The sequence below is a fragment of the Arachis stenosperma genome, chromosome 4 (genome assembly GCF_014773155.1).
Source record: "Arachis stenosperma cultivar V10309 chromosome 4, arast.V10309.gnm1.PFL2, whole genome shotgun sequence".
Classification (NCBI taxonomy): domain Eukaryota; kingdom Viridiplantae; phylum Streptophyta; class Magnoliopsida; order Fabales; family Fabaceae; genus Arachis; species Arachis stenosperma.
In genome coordinates this window covers 150103051-150120463 of record NC_080380.1, presented here as the reverse complement: position 1 = coordinate 150120463, position 17413 = coordinate 150103051, and the positions used below count along the sequence as shown (strand labels likewise).

Below are 17413 nucleotides of genomic sequence, written 5' to 3'. Positions count from 1 at the left end.
TTCTATACTTATTAATAAATTATAAATCAATACTTTTTGTTTATCATCAAGCATGGATATTCCACTGAGTTGTTGTGTTCGTGTGTTAGACATATTTTAGATACGACATTTACTGACACTCATCCGACACGCGAATCTGCTGTGTTTAACCGTGTCTTAATAAAAAATAAGAAATTCTTCTCCGGACATATTTAGATACACCTAAATGCTATCTCGTGTTAGTGTGTCCAGTCTTATTCTTAACATGTATTTTTAAAATAAATTTAAAAATAATATATATTATTATTTATTAAAATACAAAAATATTTTAAATACTGTATATAATTAAAATAAGACATTAAAAATAATTAAAAAATTAATTTATATTTTAATGTCAATAAAATATTAAAATATCATTACAATTTATTTAAAAAATACTTTATATTTTATATGTACATACATGTCTCGCTTGTAAAATTTTAAAATTTGCTAGTAGACGTGTGTTAGTGTCTCGCATCATAGCTTTTTGTGTTTTGGAAATAGCATTTTTATTAGTTAGAGTTTGGACTGAGTTGTTCATTATAGGTTTCTTCTATACATGTGTGTGATTGAGCATCGTCACAAGCGAGAAATATATGGCATATTATTATTAGTTTGTGTATGGTTGTGGACTTGTGGTGTGCATGGGTTGTGTGGAGTCCAAAGATGGTGAAGGTGAAGGTGCATACATGTTGAAGCCCCTGGCTGGTCCAACACCACCCACATGTGCAACTGGACTGGTGTGAGTTGCAATAATCAAAGTGGAAGGATTGAACAGATCGATCTCAGTTCAACCTCACTGAGGGGAACAATTCCTTCAGGCCTCAACGACTCCCTCACACAACTCAAATACCTCCTTCTCTACAACAATTCTCTCAGTGGACCTCTACCCTCTCTCGCTAACCTCACCTTCCTTCAATCGGTGTCCCTCCACAACAACAACTTCAACTCCATCCCTCATGCTTGCTTCTATGGTCTAACCAATTTGCACTTATTGAACTTGAGAAACAACCTTCACCTCCCACCATGGAACTTTCCTGCCCATTTAACTCTTTACTCTTCCCAACTCCAATACCTCGAACTCGATGACACCAATCTCATGGGCTCCTTGCCAAACATATCGCATTCCTTCCCAACTATCAGATGGCTTTTTCTCTCTAACAACAACCTCTCCTCCATTCCTGAGGGTTGCTTCCACAACCTAACCAGTTTGGGTTTCCTCTCTTTAGCCAACAACACCAACCTCCCACCATGGATCTTCCCCCTCCACTTGACTCGTTCCTCCTCATTGATATCCCTTGACCTCCAGTCCACAAATCTTATGGGATCCCTACCAAACTTATCTCATTTCTTCCCCTACTTGGATACTGTTCAACTCTCCAACAACAACCTTACCTTCATTCCCCAAGGTTGCTTCCAGGGTCTACCCAGTTTGCAGAGGCTCAAGTTGGGAAGCAACACCAACCTTGCACCATGGACCTTCCCCAACTTCACTCACTCCACAGAACTGGAAGACCTCAATCTTGTTGCTACAAATGTAATAGGCTTCCTACCAGCAGACATGCTAAAATCGTTGCCTAACTTGCAAACAATTCTTCTCTCCAACAACCACCTTACTGGGGTCTTGCCAGAGTCTTTCGGAGGATCTAAGGTTGTCACACTGCATCTCAACGATAATGGGTTTTCGGGTACAATAGATATCCTTTCAACCATGGTCGACTTGTCTGAAGCTTGGCTTCAGGGAAACTTCTTTGAAGGCCCAATTCCTGACTTGTCCCGTTCTACAGCTTTGCAAGATTTGCAACTTGCCCGCAACCGATTAACAGGTGTCGTTCCAAATTCTCTAACAACACTCGATTCGCTGCGAAGTATTTCTTTGAACGACAACTTTTTGCAAGGTCCTTTGCCCAAATTTGACCTTTTTTCTGAGGAGGATGTGAATCTTGGTGTTAACACAACAAATGGCTTTTGTCACAGAGATCCTGGACCTTGTGATCGCAAAGTGACCATTTTGCTTCAAATTGCTGCGGAATTTAAGTATCCACTTCAGTTGGCACGTACATGGAAAGGAAATAATGCCTGTAAAGGTTGGCGTTTCATTACGTGTGATGACAAAAATAAAATCAGAATGGTGAATTTATCAAATCTGAAATTGACTGGCACAATCTCACCTGCATTCGCCAATTTAACTGATTTGCGGGAATTGTATTTAGATGGAAATAATTTGACGGGTGAAATACCTGAAGGATTGACAACATTGACTGAACTTGAAGTTGTGAATGTCTCTAACAACCACCTTGCTGGAAATATTCCCAAATTCTCACCAAAGGTCAACTTTATTGCCACAGGCAATGATTTTCCTCATGCTTCCCACCATAGAATCTCAACTCCTTTGATTACAGGTACTTCTACCTAACTTCACATGTACCATATAAGAATTTTTTTAGACAAAGGTTTTAATTTCAAATTATTGTTTTTAGATTTTTAATTTAATAAAAATTCAATACTACAACTTATCTTTTACAAATTTTCAAATAAAACCATATTTAAAAGTTACTAGTTGCGTTTCCTATTTTAGTAGCATTAGGCCATTAGTTTTATTGATTTTCCATGGTTTTTAACTTTGTTTTTGTTGTCATGTGTCTAACTTAATATTGTGTTATTTTGTTCTCAAATTTCATGTTAGTATTCTGTCAATCTTCAAAATTTTATTTAGAAAACAATAAAGAAAGATGGTCTCGTTAGTTACCGAGATAATAAAAATAAAAAGTACTTGAATATTTCAAAAATTCAAAATAATAAATCCAAGAATTATATGGAATGATATTGGCTAATTGTTAGTATTTTTAGTTTTATCCAAAAAAAAAAAGAGTTAAAACAAGAATTGTCGTTTATTTTTATGTCTATACTACTTCCTTCTACTTAATAATAATAATAATAATAATAATAATAATAATAATAATAATAATAATAATAATTCCTTCTGTCATGTTATTCATACTTATTGCGGCTATTCTTCTAAAAATCGTCCAAGTTAGTGTATGTAATTATTCTCCATTTTTTGCATATGTACAGTTATGTCGATAACTAGTGCTGGAGTTATTATAATACTTGTTTTGGTTATTTATAACCGCAAGAGGTGCCTTCATTTAATCCATCGAGTTATCTTCAAGACAACATACAATGACCACAACATCGAGGATTTTATAAAAGGTTATGAATTTTTGGCACCCAAGCGATCTAGTTATTCCGAAGTGAAAAGAATGACAAATTCATTTCGTGATAAACTAGGACAAGGTGGATATGGTACTGTATATAAAGCAAGTTTAACTGATGGTCGTCAGATTGCGGTAAAAATATTAAGTGAATCTAAGGGAAGCGGACATCTCATGTGAATATTGTCTCACTTTTAGGATTTTGTTATGATCAAGGCAAAAGAGCACTCATTTATGAATTCATGCCTAATGGTTCTCTAGATAAATACATCTACAAAGCAAAATCTCCCAAAGCTTTTTGTAGTTTGGATTGGAGTATTTTGTACAACATTGCAATTGGTATTGCTCAAGGGTTAGAATACTTGCATCAAGGATGCACAACAAAAATTTTGCATCTTGATATAAAACCTGAAAACATTCTTCTAGATGAACATTTTTGTCCAAAAATATCAGATTTTGGATTAGCTCAAATCTGTCAAAAGAAAGAGAGTAATGTATCTATTTTAGGCACAAGAGGAATTCCAGGTTACATTGCACCAGAAATCTTTAGTCGAGCATACGGTAGAATTTCTGATAAATCTGATGTATATAGTTATGGTATGTTGATTCTTGAGATGTTCGGAAAAAGAAAAAACTTCAACAATAAAGAATCACATCGCAGTGAAATGTATTTTTCTGACTGGATATATGAAGATTTTGACCAAGAAAATATTCTTGGTAGACACTCCGATATCTCAGATGAAGATAATAATATGATAAAGAAGATTATATTAGTAAGTTTGTGGTGTATCCAACCAAATCCAGCACATAGGCCATCAATGAGTAAAGTTGTGGAAATGTTGCACGGAGAACTTTAGTCCGTGCCATTTCCTCCAAAGCCTGTGTTGTATTCTCCTGAAAGGTCTCAGTTAGAAATTTTAGATACATCTTCTAGTAGCAAGCATGAGACAATTTTAACAACCACAGAGGAAAGTAGTTCCATACATGAGATCAATAAAAATGTCTCATGTTAATATGATTGTAAAATATCTTGTACTTTTTGTATTTGAGTGCAGCTAAACATGTTTAATGTTATTCTCATATAGACCTGTAATATATATGTTGATGATTTATATTAAGGTGATTCTGAGCGAGTGATTAAAACTAGATCCATGCTTCATGAGATAAAACATTATTAGTTGTTGCTTCTGAAGTGTCTAAATATCACACATATGAAATCGTATCCTATTGAACAAGCTATTAATTTAAAACAGCTACATGCCTCTGATCTGTCCTATTAAATCAAAGTTCATGGATTAAAGTTTGCTATTATGAGGCAAACAAGAAAGATCAAAAGGGTTGTTGTATTAAGATGAGAAATATCATACAAAATTTAGATCAAGAAAACATACATGACTACCTATTATATGAAGATATAGTGAATGATACATTATTAGTTGTAGTACATTTGATCGATTTGCCTCAGTAAAATAGTCAACAAGTTGGTAAAATATAAATATAATATTATATATATTTAAATTATTTACAAATAAATTATACATACAATAGAAGTTATTAATAATCCAATAACAGAGATTTCTAGCTAGTTCACACTAATATTTGAATTTGTCCACTATCAACTACTTAATAAATATAAAAATGTTTTTTGTATACTAAAATCAACCACTAATATATTTATTTATAAATACATATGTAATTTAATTTATTTTCAATATGTATTTATATTTTAACATATATTTTATACTGATAATTAATTTTGATGGCTGATTTTGGTGTACATATAATATTATCCTAATAAATAATATATAAGAGTAAATTTTATTTAATTTTTTTTAAAAGATCAGAACATGTAATTTATTTTTTATGACACGTTAATTTTTGCATTGTCTTTTTAAATTTGAGGTCCATCAACTGTGTTGAAAACATTTATTGTTTTTTTTTTTTAATTTGAAGTCATTTATTCTATTTTCTGTAATTTTAAATTTAAATAATTCAATTTCAGTTTACATTTCGTATTTTTTTTATGCATGTTTTTTGAAATAGATACCCACAAAAAAAAAGAATAAATTCCGTTCCCAGATCATAAATATCCAACCAATTTGCATTACAACTACTATCTAATTTTGGCAATGACGATGGATTCAGATCTAACAATGATGTTAAAATAAAATAAAAGCCATGAGAGGGAGCGAGCGTTAATAAACATAAACCATTAAAGGCAAGAAGATTTGGGGAAGGAGGGTTTAGTTATTAATATTCTAACAAATTACATAATGAGTTATTTTAAACCGTAAGTTAATTACAAATTATTTTTATTATAGTTAAAATATTAATTTTGGTTAAATTTAAACAACTCAAATTATTAGTATATATAGTTAGTAATTATATATATATTAATTAAAATAGACATCAATCAATCAAAATTGACACATCATAAAAAATAAATTATATATTATTTTAGAGAGAGTAATCAATCCTAATAAGTTGTCTTTTATAATTTATTCAATAACTATTGAAAGAATTTAATTATGTTAACATAATTAACAATAGGCAACTATTTTTATGAAGATGTTTTTTCATGATGATCCTTGTTTAAAAAGTGTAAATTATTTATTTTGCAACACTTTAAATAAAGGTAAAACTTTTACTTTAAATAAAATCAAATCTTATAATCTATTATCTAATGATCAAAATAATGTATCTTCATATGATGACAATCATTAAATCTTTATTGGAGTAGCCACTTCAACAATAACCATTTATTGAATTTGAATTGCCATTAAGAATTAGTTAACCAGTTGTTTGATGTGTGGTTTATTACTTTATTAGCTTATCCAATGGCAAATGGATATATATGAATTTAAAATTTGTCAACTGTAGTGGCGTTGGTTCCTAAGAATCACTAAACAAAAATAAATTAAACATGATGAATGCATGAAAAGGAACAAGGAAAACAATTGAGACTACCATGGATTCATTTAAAATGGATTTGAGAAATTATTGTGTAGTGTTGTGATACTTGACAAAAAAAATTAAATGATCACATGTTCTTTGAATTTAGTGGACGAATTACTTGGTTTCTACTTCATTGGAACATGAAACAGTTTGCAATTAGATTTTAGATAAATTGTCTCTAATTCTTTCATCATGTGTTTGGATTTTTTTTTTGTTTTGATATATATTTTTTAGCTTTTGATTTTTTTTTGGTCTAGAATCGATTAATAAATAATTGAGTGATTTGGGAAGAAGAAAAATTTAGACTTTTTAAAAATCTCTTGTAATTTATAAAAATGGTTTTATTAGGATTGAATGATTTGATTTTTAAAGCTCAAGTTAATAGATGGTTAATGTTTATTATGATAATACAATTGAATATATATATATATATATATATATATATATTCTCGACATGATGACTTGTGTTTAGATAATTTAATTTCTTTTAGTTTCATAATTATTGATTCGTCCGAACACTGGGAGGCCGAGCTTAAGCACTTCCAAACAAGTCGTCAGCCGTGAGGAAGAGTTCTACGTCGGCCAAGATCAAACACCGCGGCGGGAATACCTGCAAAAGATACTCCGACGCTCAAGTTAGTGACAGTCTCAGGAAAGAGAGAGAGAATAATTAAGTGAGAGGGAGATAGGTGAACTTAGAGTAAAAAGTAAGAGACTGAGAGTGGTTAAGTGAGTGTGAAAACTGATGATTGAACCTGATCTCAGCTGAGACTATAAGTCCGTATTTATAGAGATTGTTTTACCGTTTTCATATGGATAAGTCCTAGATTATAGGTTGGTTATGATATTCTGTTTTGGTGTTGTAAACCAGTTGAGCACGTTTCTTATTCTCAGTTGGGAAATGCTGCTTCGGTTCCTGATCATGGGCCGAGATTTTCGGATGCACGTGCCGCTTTATGCGATTGGGCGCGGTCGAGCTTATCTGCTCCTGTTCCGAGTTTGCTTGATGTAACACCAGCTTGTGCCGAGTATTTCGGGTGGTTGATACGGGTGCCGAGCTCATTGGCTCTCGTGCCGAGCTTTCTGGTGCAACCGAGGATAAGGGTGACGTATCATAGCCCCCAAGCTTGCCTTGATGTGGACAGGACTAAGGCGAGCTTTTAGATAAGGAGTGTCGTAATCCTCGGTTGCCGAAATTGTTTGTCGTGTATGGCCCTTGTAGCCCCCGAGTTCGGTTTAGTCCTGCTGAGCATGCAGAACGTTTTTAGTGGCTTCGTTTTGCGCGCCAAGGTGACATGATTGATGTGAAAACCGCTCCGCTTCTCTAGGCACCCCTGTCCATTGGATTCTGTAGTGGTTTTAATGCATCTCTTTGTTGCTGTTCTGGAGTAAATGCATAGGGTTTATTAACCGTTTCTTTTGTGGGATAGTACATTACTTTGTGTTTTCTTTTTATTTCCAACTGCTGTATTCCTGGATAGGGGTTTTGTCTTCTCCTTGTCTGAGAAATGAGCAAGCAAGGTCAGTGTTAATCCCTCTCTTGTCCTCATCTACTTGCCTTTTTCTTTTCTTGCCTTCTATGGAGAACTGTAATGTGAGTGGTTTATATGACTGGGTTGACGTTAAGGTAAGAGAACGCAAGTCTCTATTTGATGACGAAGAGTCTGTGAAGCTCTTAGGATCGGGTGTTTGGGTTAGACCTGGTAGTAATATTAGGATTGAGTTGCTGCCTTGTGGAGAGGATGACCGTGTGTGTGACCGGTTGAATGATTGGTCCTATTTTTATATGTACAGTTGTCTTTTCACAGAATTGGGGGTGAGGCTCCCTTTCACCGATTTTGAGTGTGGTGTGCTATACTGGTTGAACTGCGCCCCGACCCAATTGCACCCCAATTCATGGGGCTTTGTTCGAGCTTTTGAGGTTTTGATGGAACTTTTAGAGTGTCCGCCGTCCCTTAGGTTGTTTTTCTCTTTATTCCAGGCGAAGGGGGTAAACAGGGGTTTGTGGGTAAATCTCAGTAGTTATCCTCGTAGGGCAGTGTTTGGATTGTATAAGTCTTCGTTTAAGGATTTCAAGTCAATGTTCGTTAAGGTTAGGAGCGTCCCGGAGGAGTTTCCCTTCTATTTGAACGAGCATCTGGTTGAAAGATTTCCTTTGTTTTGGTGTGCTGAGCCCTACCAAGCCCTGGATGTAGATGATAGGTTACTTGATGATGATATTGTCATGGATTTCCTGTTTAAGTCTTTGGGTCCGAAGGGTTTGTTGTCGGTTTCCGAGATGTTGAAATGGGATTCGGATAGGCAGGCAGTTTATGATCATATAGGTAATTTGTGTTTTAATGTGTTTGTTTTGTGTTTCTATCTTTCTTTGTTTTTCCTGATTTGGTTGCTTGCTGTTTTGCAGCTGAGAGAGCTCCTGCAATCACTACTGCCGGGTTGAAATCCTTCTTTAATCAGCGTAAAAAGAGTGAGAAAGAAGTTTCCTCTAATGTGGGGAAGGGTGTTGCTGCTGGGGTAGCCCAGTATGGTCCTGGGCCGAGGTCGAAGCGGAAGAGGGGACAAGGTAAAGGTAGCCTTGCTGAGGTGCTGGATGGTAAGGGGGAGTCATCACAAATATTGCAGATGGTGGAGTCTGCCTATGAATCGCAGAAGAAGCTCCATGGGTATGATGAGGACGAGCATGGCAGATCTCTTTGGGCGAAGCTATATCCTTTTGGTGTCATGGCTGACGAGCTCTGCTGTTTTCCTGATGACATGAAGAGAATCGATGATGTTGGTCGAGCAGGTGTTAGTCGTTTTTTGCAGGTATATGTTACTTTGTTGCTCTTATTTTTGAATTCTGGTTTGGCGTTTATTTATTTGCTTTCTGTTTTCGTAGGTGATTGGCGCTCGCCTTGTTGCTGTTGGTCGATCTCAGGAACTTGCTTTGGAACGGGAGAAAAAGGAGGTTACCCGTGTTGAAGAGTTATCTAGAATTATCCAGGAAAGGGATGAGAAAATTGTCGAGCTGTCTTCCTCCATGGAGAAGAGAGAGCTCGAATTTGCTGAGAAGCAAAAGCTGCACGAGGCCTCTATGAAGAACATGAAGTCTGAGGTCGATCAGTTATCTGCTCGGATCAAGGAGTTACAAGGCGGGGTTTATGAGGCCTTTGCCCAAGGTTTCGATCGCGCTGTTTCTCAAGTCAAGGTGTTGTACCCTGATGCTGACCCTTCAAAGCTCGATGTTATGAAGGTTGTTGTTGATGGTGAACTTGTGGAGGATGAGGGTGCTGTTGGGAGCGAGAGTGAGGGATCCAGCATAGGTGATAAGATAGAATAGTTAGTATTTGTATTGTTAATGCTTGTTGTACCTTCGGATCTTTTATTTTGGACTTTTTACTTGAATGTTTGACAGTTATGTTTTGTGTTCCGAGTATATAGCTCGGTTTGAAACGAATAGCTTTGACTAATGTGATACGTATTGACCGTAGTGGTGTGCCGTTATGAGAAAAACGACTATTTGATTGTTTGAAGTCGTTCTTTGTTTGGATTAGGATAATAGAGGTTTTAATGTACTGCTGTGATTATCCTTAAGATTCGCTTGAAATGTCATGTTTGTTGCGTATTCAAGTGTTATTTATCGGACTGTGCGCGTTGTTCTCCGAGTATGAAGCTCGGATTAGCACTTAGTGTTCATTTGTTATAGAATTGTGGGAATTGTCAGTATGTCGTTGTCCGAGCAATATGCTCGGTATGCGCATGATTGAATTCCGAGTATGAAGCTCGGAATAGTGTGTTTGTTAGAAACATTTTGACTTGTTTTTGTGGTGGGCATTTCCGAGAATTAAGCTCGGCTAGTGATGGCAAGGTTCCGAGGATTATGCTCGGATTCTTTGAAATGTGCGTTTTAACTGTTCAGAATATGAACCGTTGCTCAATAGTTCGTACGAGTACAATGGTTTGTTGCGTCCGGCCTCGTTAAAACCCCCTCCGAGTAAAACCCATGTATTTTGGGAAAAAACCTTTGGAGGGGAAAAAGAGTACCATCATTCGCAAATTATATGTTACATCATGACTGATATTTTCTTAAGGAGGAGATGTTCCATGTTCCTGGAAGTTGATCTCCTTGAAGAGTTTCGAGCTTGTAAGCCCCTTTTCCGAGATTATGAAATATTCGGAAAGGTCCTTCCCAGTTTGCCGCCAACTTGCCATGTGCCGGAGGTTTCCGGGCTTCTTCTGTGCGTCTGAGTACGAGGTCTCCATTGTTGAAAGTCCTGTGAACTACCTTTCTGTTGTGTCTTTGCTCTAGGTATTGTTTTCTGGCTCGTTGCTTTATGGCGGAAATATCTCTTTCTTCTTCTACAAGGTCCAACTCGGCTGTCCGAGCTTGTAGGTTATTTGTTTCATCATAGAGCTCGGTCCTTAATGTTGGGACGCTGACCTCTACTGGGATAAGTGCTTCTGCGCCATATACCAGTTTGAAAGGAGTCTCTCCTGTGGCAGATTGAATGGTGGTATTGTAACTCCATAGAATTTCTGGAATGAGGTCGGCCCATTCTCCCTTAGCGTCGCCGAGCTTTTTCTTTAACCCCTGCAAGATAATTCTGTTAGCCGATTCAACTTGTCCGTTAGTTTGCGGGTGCTCTACTGAGCTGAAATGATGTTTGATGTTAAAGTTTGTTAGAAAGGTGGCGAGCTTATGATCTGTAAATTGTCTCCCGTTATCCGAGATTATCTCTCTTGGGATACCGTATCTGCATATGATATTTTTCCATAGAAAAGATCGCACTTTTTCTGCCGTTATGTGTGCTAGTGGTTGTGCCTCTATCCACTTAGAAAAATAATCAATTGAAACCAAAAGGAACTTTACCTGGACTGGCGCTTTCGGGAAAGGTCCGAGGATATCTAATCCCCACCTATCGAAAGGCCAGCTTACCTCTATGGTATGGAGTTCTTCGGCCGGGGTCTCTGAGAGTGTGGCGTGTTTTTGACAATTATCACACGCTTTGACTTTTGAGATGCAATCTCGCTTTATCGTCGGCCAATAATATCCTGTTCGCAGGATCTTTGCTGCTAATGCTCGGCCGCCAATATGGTTGCCGCAGACTCCTTCGTGTGTTTCGGCCATGACCTCCTCGGCCTCCTCGTTGCTAATGCACTTGAGTAGTGGTTGTGAATGCCCTCGTCTGTACAAAGTGTTTCCTAGCACTGTATAATAGCTTGCTCTTCGTCGGAAGAGTGGCAAGTTCGGCTCGTCATTTGGTATAGTGCCTGTGTTAATGTAATTGAAAAAAGGTGTTCGCCAATCTGGGACCTGTGTAATACTCAGAATTGTATCCTGCTCAAAACTCGGTTTGTCAAGCGTTAGCTGGGACAGTGCCGACGTGTTTCCGGCTTGCCGAGTTGTGGCTAGTTTAGATAACACGTCGGCCCTGGTATTGTGTTCTCGGTTTACATGAATAATATCGAATTCTTTAAATTTTGAAATTAGATCCTTTGTTATGAGCCAATATTTCTCTAACAAAGGATCTTTTACCTGAAATTCGCCCTTTATTTGATGTACCACTAACGAGGAGTCGCAGTAGACTGTTATTCGAGGTATTTGTAGTTGAAGGGCGAGCTTTAGTCCAGCGAGTAGGGCCTCATATTCTGATTGATTGTTGCTTGCGTTGAAGCGGAACTGTAGTGACTGCTCGGCCACCACTTTGTCTCCTTCTTTGAGTAGTATCCCAGCTCCACTGCCTTCCTTGTTGGATGCTCCATCTACATGTATGGTCCAACTGACTTCTGTATTATGCGTGTCATCGGTCATCTCTGATATAAAGTCGGCTAGCACCTGTAACTTCAGTGTCTTCCTTGATTCGTACTGGATGTCGAACTCGGAGAGCTCGACCGACCATTTTATTAATCTGCCGGCGAGCTCGGGTCTGGTTAGTATCTGCCTTAATGGTTGGTCCGTTCGTACTATGATTGTGTGGCTCTGGAAATAGTGCCGCAGTCTTCTTGCTGTTGTAATTAGTGCCAGTGCCAATTGTTCTATCTTCGGGTACCTTGTTTCTGTTGGTTGCAGTACCCTACTGATGAAATACACTGGGTTTTGCTTTTTTCCTGTTTCTGTTACCAAAACCGAGCTTATAGCATGGTTAGATACTGATAAGTATAAATATAATGGGTTACCTGTCTCGGGTTTCTGGAGGATTGGTGGTGATGTCAGGTGTTGTTTAAGTTCGGTGAAGGCATTTTCACATTCGTCTGTCCAGTTGAACTTCTTGCCTTTAGAGAATGTCTGAAAAAAGTGATAAGATCGATTTGCCACTGCAGGTAGGAAACGTGACAGGGCAGCTATTCGTCCTGCAAGTTGCTGGACTTCCTTTACTGTTCTTGGGCTTGTCATGTTTAGCACGGCCTTGCACTTTTCTGGGTTGGCCTCGATGCCTCGAGATGTTAACATGAATCCCAGGAACTTCCCTCCTTGTACTCCGAACGCGCATTTGTCTGGATTGAGTCTCATGTTATATGCTCGGATTTGTCTGAAGATTTCTACTAAGTCGTCACAGTGCGACCCCTGCATTGGTGTTTTTGCTACCATATCATCTACGTAGACTTCCATGTTGCGGCCTATCTGTTGTTGGAATACCTTGTCCATTAACCTTTGATACGTTGCACCTGCATTCTTTAGGCCAAAGGGCATTACCTTGTAACAAAAATTCCCATGTTCTGTTATAAAAGCTGTTTTGCTTTGGTCTTCTGGGTGCATTAGGATCTGGTTATAGCCAGAATATGCATCCATGAAACTCAAAGCTTTAAAACCAGAGGCGTTATCAACTAATTTATCAATGCAAGGCAGTGGGTATGCATCTTTAGGACAGGCTTTATTTAAATTTGTAAAGTCGACGCACATGCGCCATTTACCTGAACTCTTCCTTACCATTACCACGTTGGATAGCCATGTGGTGAAGCGAATCTCTCTTATGAAACCTGCATTGAGGAGCTTTTGAGTTTCTTCAAGTGCTGCTTGTCTTTTCTCCTCTCCGAGGTTCCTCTTCTTCTGTGCGACTGGTCGGACTGTTTTGTCGATTGCTAGTTTGTGGCAGATAACCTCTGGGTTTATTCCGGGCATGTCCTTCGGCGTCCATGCGAAAAGGTCGGCGTTTTGACGCAGTGTGTGAATGAGTCTTGCTCGTTCTGCCCCTTCTAACGCTTCTCCAACATATGTGCATTGCTTCTCGTCTGCTGTTAGTGTTACTTGTTGAAGGTTGTCCATTGGCCGAGGTCTTTCGCCGAGGTCTTCCCTAGGGTCTAGGTCGGCTAGTGTTGCCGAGCTGGCAGACGTGTGAATTGCTTGAACTTGGGGCCGAGCTTCCTGCTTTGTTTGTACTGGTTTCAGACCGGCGTTATAGCATTGCCGAGCTTCTTGATGGTCGGCATACACCGTAGCGATCTTGTTTTCCTGCACTGGAAACTTGACACACAGATGTAATGTGGACACCACTGCCCTGAATGTGTTCAGTGCGGGTCTTCCGAGTATAATATTATAAGGGCTGTAACAGTTTACTATTAGATATTGAATATCAATTGACTTTGCCATAGGGATCTCTCCCATTGTGGTCTTTAGCCATATGTGTCCCATAATGGGGACTCTCTCTCCGGAGAACCCAATTAGCTCTCCAGAGGAGGGTTGTATCAATTTTTCTGATAATTTCATTTTAGTAAACGTAGAGTAAAATAAAACGTCAGCACTACTACCTGGATCTAACAATGTTTTTCTTACCAACAGATCTCCAACCTGGATTGAGATTACCACGGGGTCGTCGAGGTTAGGGCTTGCCGATTTGAAGTCTGTTTGGTTGAAGGATATTGTGACGTCTGGTCCTTTGTCCTTCTTTGGTTGTATGGTTCCTTCGATTGCCAGCATTGCTCTGTAGCTCCGCTTCCTGGCTGAGCTTGTTTCTCCTCCGCCTGCGAATCCTCCCGATATGTGGTTGATGACTCCTCTTGGCGGATCAGGAGTGATCCTCTCTTTTTTGTCGTCAGCCGGTGCTTGCTTATGCTCTGCCCTGTCCGAGTTTCCTCCTCTGCCTTTCCGGGTCTCGATGTACTTGTCCAGGAGACCCTGGCGTGCTAGTCTTTCCAGGAGGTCCTTCGCGACGATGCAGTCATCTGTGGTGTGACCGAACTTTCGGTGGAAGGCGCAATGTTTTGTCTTGTCCACAAATCGTTGATCATGATAGTTCCCTGCTCGGGCTGGTGGTTTTATGATTTTGGCGTTGAGGATTTCTCTGATGATGTTTTCTCTTCTGGTGTTGAATCTGGTGTATGTGTTGTACTTTGATGCTGGCTTAGGAGGTTTCTTTGTGTCCCTGTTGCCTGGAGATCTGAAGGTCCTTTCCTCATCTCTCCGGTGTGGTTGTTTGTCTGATTTCTGGGCTTCTCGGAGTTCTTCAATCTCCATTTGTCCAGCCGCTCTTTCTCGGAATTCCTCTAGGGTTTTTGGTTTTGTTATGGCAATGGTCTCCCGAAATTTGCCGGGCCTAAGGCCGGCCTTGAGGGCGTGCAAGTGGATGGCCGGGTCTAGATCCTGGATCTCCATAGTTGCGTCCGCGAATCTAGTCATGTAATCCTTCAGGCTCTCATGCTGGCCTTGTTTGATGGTGCCGAGATAGTCCGAGCCATGTACGTAAATTCTCGATGCAGCAAAATAGTCAATGAATGATCTGGCGAGGTCTTCGAAGGAGGAAATCGATCCTTCAGGAAGTTTGGAGAACCAGAGTAATGCAGCGCCGTCGAGGTAGGTAGGGAATGCTCGGCAAAGGACGGGCTCGTTCTTAGGGCCGTTGAAGAACATCATCGATTGGAATTTCTTCACATGAGCTCTGGGGTCGCCGAATCCCTTGTATGGCTCCAGCGCAGTGGGCAGTGTAAAGTTCTTCGGAATCTGGTAATTCGTGATCTCCTCGGAGAAAGGGTTGTCTAATGTGAGCTTCTCCTTTGGCGGGGTGACGTTTAAAGGGTCCGCCGCACTATGAGCCGAGCCTTTGGAGTTCTCTCCATTGTTTGGCGTTGAGAGCTCGGCTATCCTCCGTACCTCCGCCTGAAGCTCAGCGATCTGGGCCAGGAGGTCATCCTGTGATAGTTGTGGATTTTCCTTGTCAGCCATGTCCGAGGACCGGGAATCCTGCAAAATAAAATAGAAGACTTGACAAAAGAAAAAATAGGGTTAGATGTACTCCGGGCCCCACGGTGGGCGCCAAGTGATTCGTCCGAACACTGGGAGGCCGAGCTTAAGCACTTCCGAACAAGTCGTCAGCCGTGAGGAAGAGCTCTACGTCGGCCAAGATCAAACACCGCGGCGGGAATACCTGCAAAAGATACTCCGACGCTCAAGTTAGTGACAGTCTCAGGAAAGAGAGAGAGAATAATTAAGTGAGAGGGAGATAGGTGAACTTAGAGTAAAAAGTAAGAGACTGAGAGTGGTTAAGTGAGTGTGAAAACTGATGATTGAACCTGATCTCAGCTGAGACTATAAGTCCGGATTTATAGAGATTGTTTTACCGTTTTCATATGGATAAGTCCTAGATTATAGGTTGGTTATGATATTCTGTTTTGGTGCTGTAAACCAGTTGAGCACGTTTCTTATTCTCAGTTGGGAAATGCTGCTTCGATTCCTGATCATGGGCCGAGATTTTCGGATGCACGTGCCGCTTTATGCGATTGGGCGCGGTCGAGCTTATCTGCTCCTGTTCCGAGTTTGCTTGATGTAACACCAGCTTGTGCCGAGTATTTCGGGTGGTTGATACGGGTGCTGAGCTCATTGGCTCTCGTGCCGAGCTTTCTGGTGCAACCGAGGATAAGGGTGACGTATCAATTATAATTAAATTAACATCAGTAATTAATTTAATTCCCTACCTGCTAATAAGTTGCTGTTGCCTTTTATTTCATTTGGTAGTAGCATTCATGCCATCATGTCTTAGCTTCCTTTATCTTCTTTATGAGTTGAATACTTTTACTTTTACATGTCCTTCCAACTTTAATTTTATATATACTTTAAACACTTTAGAAAGCTGTGTATTCCACTAACACTGAATATATTTTTTAAAAATAACTTTGGACATGTGTATGTCTTATTAATTTTGTTAGGTGAACTATGACTTTCATAAATAATAATGTCAATAATAAACTTTAAAATTGACCCGATAAAATAAAAATACACTATATTTTTACAAAAATTATAAATGAAAAAGAGAAATTAAGTATATATAACTGCATTGTTTACTAAATTTATTGTCTACCTATATCCTTTTCATATCATATCGCTCAGTTCACATAATGCAAATGGTGGGACTGACATAATGATTAGTGAGATATATATTCTTTCTAAAAGTAACACACCCACCAAGAAACAAGAACATTGATATAGTAGTGATGTGATATGAATAACTGAATTATTGAAGGAATCCAATGAAGAACGTTCTAACTTGCTTATTGTTCATATTCTGGTCCAACACTAAGTCTCAGGTCTAAATATACCAAAAGGCCCAATCCAAAAATTAGTCTTTGTTATTCACTGACCTCTTCAGAAGAGGTCGGACTTAACACAGAGTTCTTTCCAAAGAAATCGGGCTCAAGAGATAGCTGGCAGATAACACTTATTTAAATAAATAACTGCCCCTAAAATCTATCAACCCACTTCTAGAAGCCATATCCCAACAATCCCTAGATAAAGAGACGGTTATCCACCTAAAAAGGTGGCACTACTTCAACGGTGGTTATTGTTTCACCACTATAAATACACTCACACCGCTCAGGTATCACTAAGTCCCAATACTCTCTAGACCTGCTTAACCCCATGCTAACTTAGGCATCGGAGTGTCTTTGCAGGTACCACCCCCCATTCTCTCTCACACACAAGTCGGAAGGAGTCCCAGAAAGCGCTAACCTGCTCAAAGGCTTCCTCCCTCATACGATTGGGCCAACCTAACAAGTCCAGCCAATTACCTCCGGTTACCCAACGTAACATTGGCGCTGTTGCCGGGGACCTGGAGCTCAATCCTTGATAATGGCGGATGATCAACAAGATGGTCGGACAACCTCTCGACATGAATAAAATGCAAGCATGTTAAAAAGAAGCTGGAATACAGTTTCTATGGATACTAGAAATCCCATAAAAACTTCTTCCAATGGAGAGATGATATCAAATAGGGATGATGATTCTACTTCTACAGTTAAATTGGATTAAATCAAACAAA

General features: G+C 39.1%; 1 pseudogene; it reads left to right on the top strand.

Moving 5' to 3' along the window:
- Positions 1 to 742: 742 nt before the first annotated feature.
- LOC130975963 (receptor-like kinase TMK2) lies at positions 743 to 7352 on the top strand (annotated as a pseudogene).
- Positions 7353 to 17413: the final 10061 nt, after the last annotated feature.